This window comes from Babylonia areolata, chromosome 6 (assembly GCF_041734735.1).
Source record: "Babylonia areolata isolate BAREFJ2019XMU chromosome 6, ASM4173473v1, whole genome shotgun sequence".
NCBI classification, from domain to species: Eukaryota; Metazoa; Mollusca; class Gastropoda; order Neogastropoda; family Buccinidae; genus Babylonia; species Babylonia areolata.
Genome location: NC_134881.1, coordinates 29317504 through 29327503, shown reverse-complemented (window position 1 = coordinate 29327503; position 10000 = coordinate 29317504). Strand labels below are relative to the sequence as shown.

Genomic DNA, 10000 nt, shown 5'->3' with positions numbered 1-10000 from the left:
ATTCATTATGACATTCAGAATAGATGGGAAAAAATGTGAACATAAACAATAACAGATATAAGTGATTATGTTGATATATATATATATATATATATATATATATATATATATATATACACACACACATACACACATACATATATATATATACATATACATACATGCATATATAGTTCATTACACAATCAAACACATGAATCATTTTATGGTTTTTAGTGACAATATATAAAGTCACAGACACAAACACATACACAGAAACATAAGCACACGCCCACTCGTGTCCATACGAGTGAACGTGGGAAGTTGCAGCCCACGAACGAAGAAGAGGAAGAAGAAGAAAAGTTCCCTTTCCTTGCGGTTTATGCAAATGTAGGAACGTGAAAACCGTGTTTCAATGACACCGATTTTTCGCGCTGGAGAAAATGATGGGGCGCTGGGCCTCAGTGAGTTACTGGTTTAATTTGGGTACTGGATGTCAAACTGGCCAGGGCAGTGATCCCTTCTACGGTTTTTGTTGCTGTTTTTGTTTGTTGTTGTTGGTGTTGTTGTTGTTGTTTTGTTGGGTTTTTTTTTGGGGGGGTTGTTTGTTTGTTTGTTTGTTGTTGTTTTTGTTTGTTTGTTTTTTTGTCGTTTTGGGGGTGTTTTTTTAAATCTTTCTCCAGGGGCTGGAAGGGTTAACTTCGTTAAGCGCGAGAGTAGGCTCAACTCAAAAGGAAAGGGGGAAAGAGGCCAGATCAATTCGGACGAGGCGAGGAAGGAACAAATTCAGTCGGTATGGTCATCGTTCCTTATCGGAAATTCTTCTCCTGCGGGTTTTGTATTGAGTTAGAGGAATATAACCATTTTATGCGTTCTGTGTTTGTGGTGTGTAATGGAATGATGTGATTGTGTGTGGGTGGCTGGGTGGGTGGGTGAGTGAGGAGGAGAACCCTAGGGGTGTTTTTGGGAGTGGATTGTAGATCAAACGCTGGAAATATTCTCTGTGTGGTCTTAACAAGTGATGAAAATGTTGCCGTCGATCTCAAATCTCTTTGTTGTCTGAACTTGCTTGTTGCTTTTTTTCGTTGGCCCTGTTTTTCTCTGAATGTGTGTATATGGTGTGTGTGTGTGTGTGTGTGTGTGTGTGTGTGTGTGTGTGTGTGTATTTGCGTGTGTGTGTGAGTGTGTGTGTGTGTGTGTGTGTGTGTATGTGTACGCGCGTGCGTGTGTGTGTATGTGTGTGTGTGTGTGTATGTGTGTGCGCGCGCGCGCGTGTGTGTGTACGTGCGTGTGTTTATGTGTGTGTATGTGTACGTGTGTGCGTGTGTGTGTATGTGTATGTGTGCGCGCGCGCGCATGTGTGTGTGTAGGCGGGTGGGTGGGTGGGTAAGTGGTGGGAGTATGTCTGTTCAATCTTCTATCCATCAGTTCACCAATCTTTGTCTGTCTTTATCTGTCACTGCTTACCCCCCCCCCCCCCCATCTCCCCCCGCCCTCTCCCCCCCCCCTCTCTCTCTCTCTTTGTTTTCTCTCCTCTTTCTCTCCCTCCTTCACTTTCTCTCTCGCTCACTCATCCACCCTCCTCCGTCTCATATTTTGTTTCTCTGTGTCTCTGTCTGTTTCTCTCTCTCTCTCTCTCTCTCTCTCTCTCTCTCATTCATCTCTGTCTCTTTCCTCCCCGCACACTTTTCCTTTCCCTTCTCTCGTCACCCTCCTCTCCTACCCCCTCCCCTCCCCCATTCCTACCTCCATCTCCTTCATCTCCTCCATCTCTCTTCCCCAGTTCCGATATCTCCTCCCTGACCTCAGTCCCATTGTGGAGTGATGGCCTAGAGGTAACGCGTCCGCCTAGGAAGCGAGAGAATCTGAACGCGCTGGTTCCAATCACGGCTCAGCCGCCGATATTTTCTCCCCCTCCACTAGACCTTGAGTGGTGGTCTGGACGCTAGTCATTCGGATGAGACGATAAACCGAGGTCCCGTGTGCAACGCACATAAAAGAACCCACGGCGACGAAAAGGTTGTTCCTGGTAAAATTCTGTAGAAAAATCCACTTCGATAGGAAAAACAAATAAAACTGCACGCAGGAAAAAAATACACACACACTCACACACACACAAAAGGTGGCGCTGTAGTGTAGCGACGCGCTGTCCCTGGGGAGAGCAGCCCGAATTTCACGCAGAGAAATATATTGTGATAAAAAGAAACACAAAGACAAATACATGGCTTTCTTTCTTTCATTCACGCGCTCTGTCCTCCTTCACCCTGTCTCAGTTTTATGCTCTCACTATTATATCTGTATTGCACCAGTCCGCTCTCTCATTCGTTCATCAAGTGTTCATATCCACCAGCTCCCACCCATGGTGTGTGTGTGTGTGTGTGTGTGTGTGTGTGTGTGTGTGTGTGTGTGTGTGTGTGGTGTGTGTGTGTGTGTGTGTGTGTGTGTGTGTGTGTGTGTGTGTGTGTGTGTGTGTGTGTGTGTGTGTGTGTGTGTGTGTGTGTGTTGTATGTTGTGTGTTGTGTTGTGTATGTGGTGTTGTGTTGTGGTGTGTGTGTGTGTGTGTTGTGTTGTGGTGTGTTGTGTGTGTGTGTGTGTGTGTGTGTGTGTTGTGTTGTGTGTGTGTTTGTGTGTGTGTGTGTGTGTGTGTGTGTGTGTGTGTGTGTGGAGAAAGAGAGACAGAGAGTGACAGGGGGGATTTGGGGATGGGGAGGTTGGGGGGGGATGGGTGTGGGTGCAAGAAATGAAAATTGATATCTGTCGTGATAATGATCAAGTAATAAAACTTCAATTTGTAAAGAGAGCATGCACATGTTATAGAAAATAAACATTCAAACAATCGTAGAAGCAACACAGACTTTGAAAGAGAGAGAGAGAGAGAGGTGGGAGGGGGGAGACAAAGAGAGAGACTAAGACATATAAAGTGAATGTGCACACACATGGTGCATGTTGCAATCAATATGTTAACCAATATGTTAAGTAAATATATTAAGTAATTAGAAGAATAAATGAAAACTGTACATGTCACACACAGACGCACGCGCGCACGCACGCACGCACGCACACACATACACACACAACACACACACACACACACACACACACACACACACACACACATACACACACACACACACACGGAGAGAGAGAGAGAGAGAGAGAGAGAGAGAGAGAGAGAGAGAGAGAGAGAGAGAGAAAGTGGATGGTGCTAGACCTCCCTAAGACTAAAATCAGAAGCGAAAAAAAAAAAACAAAAAAAAAAACCGTCCTCATACGCTATCCACTCATATAATCTATTCTTCTTGAATTATGTTCAAATTTTCGCCCTAAAGGGTTTCTTCAGTTGCGGTTTCCTGAAGAAGCCCTTCAGGGCGAAAAGTTGAAGATAATTCAAGGCACGGAGAGAGACAGAGAGACAGACACACACAGACAGAGACAGAGAGAGAGAGGGAGAGAGAGAGGAGAGAGAGATACAGAGACAGAGTGAGAGAGAGACAGAGGGAGAGGAGAGAGAGAGGAGAGAGAGACAGAGAGAGACAGAGAGAGGAGAGAGAGATACAAAGACAGAGAGAGACAGAGAGAGAGAGAGATACAGAGAGAGAGACAGAGAGAGAGAGAGGAGAGAGAGAGAGAGATACAGAGAGAGAGAGAGAGAGAGTACATTTGTGCATACATGTGACCGCATGTGTGTGTGTGTGTGTGTGTGTGTGTGTGTGTGTGTGTGTGTGTGTGTGTGTGAAAGAGAACGGGAGGTTACCCACTTCTTCCACTGAGTCAATGTACGTACACTGTTAACCACTACCTCTTTCTCCCACTCCCTTCATATCATGAGCGTGCAACTCAGCTGGCGACGCTAGCTTAGGCATGGCATCAAACTTTTAACAAGTCTTTTAAAACTTGGGGATCGATCATATAGTGTGGAAAAAAAAGGGAAAAAAAAAAGAAGAAGAAAAAAAAAGGGGGGGGGGGGGGGGGAGGGGAGAGTGAGAGTGTTGGGGCGGGAGGAGGGTGGGGGTGGTGGGGTTAACATGTTTCTGTTCTATGATATTTTCTGTTATATCATATTCTGATGCTGATTTCTTGCGTCCTTTTTTTTTTTTTTTTTTTTTTTTTTTTTTTTTTGCTGTATAGGACACACAGCGGCAGCAGACCAGTTGCCACGGACTTTGCAAAGTACAAGTGCTCTCATTATTTTACTACTACTCTTACTACTACTACTACTACTACTACTACTACTACAGATGAATAATGATGATAATGATAATGACACTAATGATAATACTGATGACGATGATGATGATAACAACAATGATGATAATAATAGTAATAACAGAAGAAGAGGATTGGGCATTTACAACGTTCCGTGCCTCCATAACACAGGACAACACCAGTGTGGGGAAAACACGGTCACTGACGATGATACATTCCAATAATTAGCAGAGAAGACACACTCAGCCTGTACAGACGAGAATGTGAACACTTCTACAACGACCATAAACAACAACAACAACAACAACAACAGTATGTGTGTGTGTGTGTGTGTGTGTGTGTGTGTGTGTGTGTGTGTGTGTGTGTGTGTGTGTGTGTGTGTGTGTGTGTGTGTGTGTTGTGACACGATGTTTTTTGTTGTTGGTTTTTTTTTGGTTTTGTTTTTCCTATTTCTAGCATTAGTGCACACGTTAAGATATACACGTATAAACATGATATATCTATATATACACTAACTTACAGTTGTATTGCCTGGAATACTTTACATGTGTCATTATATTTTGCTTTCATCGTGTTTTCATCCGTTTCGTCATTTTCCCCCTTTCTTTTACACGTATTGTACACGTGTCAATGGTCTATGTCATAAAAATGGAAATTAAAAACACTTAAACAACACTTAAAAACACTTAAACAAACAAACAAAAAATAACAACAACAACAACAACAACAACAACAACTACAAAAGAAATCGAGCTAGATTTTAAAACAATGTTTTCCTGCAATGGGGTATCACAGGTTGGGACGCAGTGTGTGGTGTAAGTAACACTAAGACTTCAGCTGATTTCGCAACCAATCGCATACATGGTGCTGGCCCAGTCACTTTTGAATTTTTTTTTTTTTTTTTTTTTTTTTTTTTTTTTTTTTAATGGCGGCTGCTTTCGAAAACAGTCTTGGTTTGGTAATGTAGCGATTTCGAAACGAGGTCCACGGTTTGCATATTCGTCGGCTTTAACTAGACGTCGTTGTTGTTTATTTTGTTGCCTCTTCCTGCCTAGTTTGGCGTCGCAGTCGTCGCTTTGTCAACAGACAACCATAGAACATGGGAGAGAGGATACGTGTCTCATCTCGTTACCCACAGTTCGCAGTTCTTCGCGTCCCGTCGCTTTGCTTCCGGATTGTTCACGTGTTGGAGACGCGTCGTTAAGGAAATGGGACCAACCTGTTTTTGTTTCTTCCTGTTTTTTTCCGTTCTTTTCTTTGATGTTTTCTTTCTTTCTTTCTTTCTTTCTTTCTTTCTTGGTTTATTTCTTTCTTTTTTTTTTCTTCGCTTGTTTTTTTCTTGTACTTTCTTTCTACTTGTTATGTAACGGTTTTCTTTATTACTCATTACAATGTCATCCAGTATTGAGGAAAAGATGTCTTTCCTTGTTCTTTATTTCGTTCGTCTGTTTGTTGTTGTTGTTGTTGTTGTTTTTCTCCTGTCTTTCTTCCTTTTTTGCTTCCTTTCTTTTTCCTTGTTTCTGTCTTGTCTGATGTCTTTGGTGTTCTTTCTTTCCTTGTTTCTGTCTGTCTGATGTCTTTCGTGTTCTTTCTTTCCTTGTTTCTGTCTGTCTGATGTCTTTCGTGTTCTTTCTTTCCTTGTTTCTGTCTTGTCTGATGTCTTTTGTGTTCTTTCTTTCCTTGTTTCTGTCTGTCTGATGTCTTTCGTGTTCTTTCTTTCCTTGTTTCTGTCTTGTCTGATGTCTTTTGTTTCCTTTCTTTCCTTGTTTCTGTCTGTCTGATGTCTTTGGCGTTCTTTCTTTCTTTGTTTCTGTCTTGTCTGATGTCTTTTGTGTTCTTTCTTTCCTTGTTTCTGTCTTGTCTGATGTCTTTCGTGTTCTTTCTTTCCTTGTTTCTGTCTGTCTGATGTCTTTCGTGTTCTTTCTTTCCTTGTTTCTGTCTGTCTGATGTCTTTCGTGTTCTTTCTTTCCTTGTTTCTGTCTGTCTGATGTCTTTTGTTTCCTTTCTTTCCTTGTTTCTGTCTTGTCTGATGTCTTTGGTGTTCTTTCTTTCCTTGTTTCTGTCTTGTCTGATGTCTTTGGTGTTCTTTCTTTCCTTGTTTCTGTCTTGTCTGATGTCTTTCGTGTTCTTTCTTTCCTTGTTTCTGTCTGTCTGATGTCTTTCGTGTTCTTTCTTTCCTTGTTTCTGTCTGTCCGATGTCTTTCGTGTTCTTTCTTTCCTTGTTTCTGTCTTGTCTGATGTCTTTCGCGTTCTTTCTTTCCTTGTTTCTGTCTGTCTGTGTCTTTTCTGTTCCTTTCTTTCCTTGTTTCTGTCTGTCTGATGTCTTTGGTGTTCTTTCTTTCCTTGTTTCTGTCTGTCTGATGTCTTTTGTGATCTTTCTTTCCTTGTTTCTGTCTGTCTGATGTCTTTCGCGTTCTTTCTTTCCTTGTTTCTGTCTGTCTGATGTCTTTTGTTTCCTTTCTTTCCTTGTTTCTGTCTTGTCTGATGTCTTTCGTGTTCTTTCTTTCCTTGTTTCTGTCTGTCTGGTGTCTTTTGTGTTCTTTCTTTCCTTGTTTCTGTCTGTCTGGTGTCTTTTGTGTTCTTTCTTTCCTTGTTTCTGTCTGTCTGATGTCTTTCGTGTTCTTTCTTTCCTTGTTTCTGTCTGTCTGTGTCTTTCGTGTTCTTTCTTTCCTTGTTTCTGTCTGTCTGATGTCTTTCGTGTTCTTTCTTTCCTTGTTTCTGTCTGTCTGGTGCCTTTTGTGTTCTTTCTTTCCTTGTTTCTGTCTTGTCTGATGTCTTTCGTGTTCTTTCTTTCCTTGTTTCTGTCTGTCTGATGTCTTTGGTGTTCTTTCTTTCCTTGTTTCTGTCTGTCTGATGTCTTTTGTTTCCTTTCTTTCCTTGTTTCTGTCTGTCTGATGTCTTTTGTTTCCTTTCTTTCCTTGTTTCTGTCTGTCTGATGTCTTTCGTGTTCTTTCTTTCCTTGTTTCTGTCTTGTCTGATGTCTTTTGTGTTCTTTCTTTCCTTGTTTCTGTCTGTCTGATGTCTGTGTGTGTGTGTGTGTGTGTGTGTGTGTGTGTGTGTGTGTGTGTGTGTGTGTGTGTGTGTGTGTGTGCCGTGGAATCTGCGATACATAGACTAGAAACTCCGAGTGTGTGGAGGAGGGGGTAGAGGAGGTGCAGGGAAATTTGTGGTGTGTGTGTGTGTGTGTGTGTGTGTGTGTGTGTGTTGGAGCTCATGTACGTTTATATGCATTTGACTGTGCTTTCATATCTATGAAACTGCGTATTTGTGGGCATATCTGTTATGCATGTGTCGGTGTATATGTGAATGTGTGTCTTCATGTTTTATATTTATTTGCTTATTTATCATCATTGTTGTCTTATTTATTTAATTATTTATTTATTATTATTATTATTATTATTTTATCATTATTTTAATTACTATCTTTTTTTTTCTTTTTCTTTTTTTTTCTTTTTTTTTCATCATAGTTATTATTTATTTATTTATGTATGTACGCTTATATATAGATAGATTTTTTTTTCTTTTCTTTTTTTTTTTCAAGGCCTGACTAAGCGCGTTGGGTTACGCTGCTGGTCAGGCATCTGCTTGGCAGATGTGGTGTAGCGTATATGGATTTGTCCGAACGCAGTGACGCCTCCTTGAGCTACTGATACTGATACTGACACTGATGTCTTTGGCGTTCTTTCTTTCCTTGTTTCTGTCTGTCTGATGTCTTTCGTGTTCTTTCTTTCCTTGTTTCTGTCTGTCTGATGTCTTTTGTTTCCTTTCTTTCCTTGTTTCTGTCTTGTCTGATGTCTTTCGTGTTCTTTCTTTCCTTGTTTCTGTCTTGTCTGATGTCTTTCGTGTTCTTTCTTTCCTTGTTTCTGTCTGTCTGATGTCTTTTGTTTCCTTTCTTTCCTTGTTTCTGTCTGTCTGATGTCTTTTGTGTTCTTTCTTTCCTTGTTTCTGTCTGTCTGATGTCTTTCGTGTTCTTTCTTTCCTTGTTTCTGTCTGTCTGATGTCTTTTGTGTTCTTTCTTTCTGTCTCTCCTTCCTTTCTTTCTCTCTTTCTTTCTTTCTTCCCTGATTTCTTTCCTTCTTTCTATCCTTCTTCTTTTTTTTTTTTTACTTACATTTTTACCTAGTCGTTATAATATCGCCACGTCTAGGGACTTGGCGACGAAGAAAACTGTCTTTTCTAGCTCTTTACTGTGTTTATTTGTTCGTTTGTTTGTTTGTTTATGTCTCTCTATTTGTCCCTTCTCTTCTTCGTTGTTTCTTTCTTTGTCTTGTTTTGTTCGTCTCTCTGTTTCTTCTTCTTGTTCTTCTTTTTGGAGGGATGTTGTTTGTTTCTACGTGTAAAGGTAAATTAGACAGTTAAGTCGCCAGGGGTAACTGCTCCATCAGTGTAAATTTGTCGTGCGTGCATTGGTACTTGTACTTGGTTGTGGTTGTTCTTGTCCATCGCTGTTAGTACGCTGATCGTGTTCTTGCATGTTTGTGTGTTTTATCATGTGGGTTTTCTCCTCGTGTTTTCTGTCATTGTCGCTGGTCCCTCCAGGTTGATCGCCCTTGACATCTATTGTCCAGACTTCACTTCCTTCACATCTGCAGCTTGTTCGTCGATCCTTTAGCCACTGTTCTCCTACTTACTCCTGTTTTTGTTTTTTGTTTTTCTACGAAAGTGGAGTGGTAGCCTTGAGGTAACGCGTCCGTGTAGGAGGCGAGAGAATCTGAGCGTGCTGGTTCGAATCACGGCTCAGCCGCCGATATTTTCTCCCCCTTTCCTTGACCTTGAGTGGTGGTCTGGACGCTAGTCATTCTGATGAGACGATAAACCGAGGTCCCGTGTGCAGCATGGACTTAACGCACGTAAAAGAACCCACGGCAACAAAAGGGTTGTTCCTGGCAAAATTATGCAGGAAAATTAACTTCGATAGGAAAAACAAATAAAACTGCACGCAGGAAAAAATACAAAAAAAAATTGGTGGCGCTCTCAGTGTAGCAATGCGCTCTCCCTGGGGAGAGCAGCCCGAATTTCACACAGAGAAATGTGCTGTGATAAAAAGAAATACAAATAATACAAATACAATATTTTGTTATTTCTGTGTATTCTCTTCTTCTCCTCGGGTATTGCATACTTCCCTCTGACTCCTCATCTTCTTCATAACGTTATTGTATTGTACATAATTATGCATAATTATGTTTCAAACTATTTACTGCCTAAATAGCTTTAATTTTAGGCTCTGGTAGTATAAAAATGTTAATAAATCATCATGCTTATGTAATTTTGATGTTGCTATTGCGAATTTGACTCTCGCATTTTTTTTTTTTTCTCTCTCTCAATTTTCTCACATTCTTGCCGAGGGCCGGATGAAACCAAGTACTTTGTGCTTACTCCCTTACCCTCGTATAATAAAATTTCATTCGTTTGTTTGTTCGTTCGTTCATTCTTTAGTCAGTTACTCACCAACACAGCTCTCCCTCCTAATCTCCATCCTTTCCTACTGTCTCCTTCCCCTCCCAGCCACCCAAAGAACCAGCCAACCAGACTATCTGTACCTTACTTTACCTTACCTTTCCTTATCCCCCCCCCCTCCCTCTCTCTCTCTCTCATCAAGATATTTAAGAAAGATGAGCCGCAATCTATTCATCTCTCAGTGATGTAAGACGAACTTTTATTCATCCAAAATAATACAGACATGTGCGTTTAAATGAAGTTTGTGTCAGTCGCCTGTTAGAGATACTGATGTTCGGACTTTGTCAATTGCCTGTTCTGTGCATCAAAATCTAATGATGTCGTAACAGAATGAGTCAAAATTTCAGTTTACATTCGA

General features: G+C 41.1%; 1 protein-coding gene across 1 annotated transcript in view; it reads left to right on the top strand.

Annotated features, from left to right (window-relative positions):
• Nucleotides 1-10000, top strand: part of LOC143283490 (metabotropic glutamate receptor 5-like) — a 287594-nt gene that overhangs the window by 146258 nt on the left and 131336 nt on the right.